The following is a 1,556-nucleotide window of genomic DNA, read 5'->3' as shown; positions in this document are numbered from 1 at the left end:
GTTATTAACCCGCCGTCCCTCTTTAAGTGAGGGACCAGAAAACGTTTCGTTGCGCACCGAATTCATCTTCCAGCTCCTCGGCCCTAAAGGCGGCGTCCTCCACACGCGCCGGTCCGACCCCCACGCGTCCACTCGCGGCTGGCTCCGGACTAGGCACGACCGGACCACCCGCCCCCGCGCCCCTGGACGTGTCGTCACCCGCTACCTCCCCTCCCTCGCCCCGGGATTCCAATGGCGCTCCGTCCACCCGCCCAGCCCGTTAGTTTTCTCTAGGGCGCCTTGCAACTTGCTGGTATTCAACCTAAAAATTTGAGATGCAAAGATGACAGACCATTCCATATGCTAGACCAACAGTAGCTGACTAGCTGCTTATCTACTCAGCGTACGCACCTTTACCCTGGTGTGAGCTATCGACTCCGTACTGTCACTGACTGTGCATTCCTTTCTGCCATCTGAACTGTAAAGCTCCGCATCTAATAACTCGGCCGGATCCTGGACCGATTTGCTCGAATCCAGCCCGTTCACGACAGCCAATAATCCCCTCGTCCACATACATGCACATGACGCCGATGAGCCATTTCCCATGGCCTGCATCTCATGCTCATCTGCATGCAGCGTTCCTGAACTGGAGCCTTTCCACGGCAAGCGGATTGTATACGCCAACCAACCAGCTCACCGGCCTTCTAATGGCAAATTTTCGATCCCGCGGCTGCCCCTGTTGACCCGTGCCTTGTGCATTCTAGGTAAGCCTTATCTACGGCTCCCTATTTCGATCTTAGGCCCGCAAAGCTGTGAGAAAGATATTAGCCGCCATGGATGTTCTTGGCAACTGCAGGTGCCCGCTGGGTCCATTGCCATGGGCTTGTTGGCTGCAAGTATCAACACGTAGACTTATCGGATCTGTGCTATCCGTATGCGTTGTCAACACAGCGTACGCCACAGATGCATCCACGCGTCGACCAGCGCCTCGTGCAAACTAGGAAGGAGGACGGAGAGGGACAGGTGAGGGGCCAACACATGAATTGAAAAAGAGTAAGCTTTGAAGAGACACGCGGAGAGCACGAGCAAGGAGGTCGGGGCAAAACACTACTCTGACCACTTGGTTCACGCTAGCTCATACCTCTGTTATTTCTTCATGTGTAATTATGCTGGCTGTTCATGGGATATTCAGACTGAAATGTTTCATAAATATATTTCGTTTGTCCACGGGCGTCCACGTATAAATTTATGCAGCCTAAATTAGTGGGTGTGGTCTTAAATCATGGTTATTGGGTTAAGAGCATGTTTTCTTTTTTTCCCGTTGCAACGCACGGGCTCTTTTGCTAGTTCTACTACACCTTAAAACTGTTTAGTATAGGTGGAGCAGTCATCCCCTTTGACCCTTAGTCCAGTTGCCCCTGCTTTTTCCTCAAGTCTTGATCATCTGATCAACGAGCCATGACCCGTCTTAGCACTCACAACCCCTTAGTTGTACGACGTTGCAGAGCTACTATCGAGTACCGAGGGTGGCTTCTCGTTACGTACTCCAATGTTAGCGTTGTAGTGTAGTTGACTGG

General features: G+C 52.2%; 1 long non-coding RNA gene across 1 annotated transcript; it reads left to right on the top strand.

The window, feature by feature from the left end:
- Nucleotides 1–447: 447 nt before the first annotated feature.
- On the top strand, nucleotides 448–1,259 carry LOC123439974. Its single transcript, XR_006630239.1, has 2 exons — nucleotides 448–743; nucleotides 836–1,259. It is a non-coding gene; the product is annotated as an uncharacterized LOC123439974 (long non-coding RNA).
- The last annotated feature ends 297 nt before the right edge of the window (nucleotides 1,260–1,556 follow it).

The sequence above is a fragment of the Hordeum vulgare genome, chromosome 3H, assembly GCF_904849725.1.
Source record: "Hordeum vulgare subsp. vulgare chromosome 3H, MorexV3_pseudomolecules_assembly, whole genome shotgun sequence".
NCBI classification, from domain to species: Eukaryota; Viridiplantae; Streptophyta; class Magnoliopsida; order Poales; family Poaceae; genus Hordeum; species Hordeum vulgare.
The sequence above is the reverse complement of the archived record's forward strand: the minus strand, read 5'-3'. Positions and strand labels throughout refer to the sequence as shown.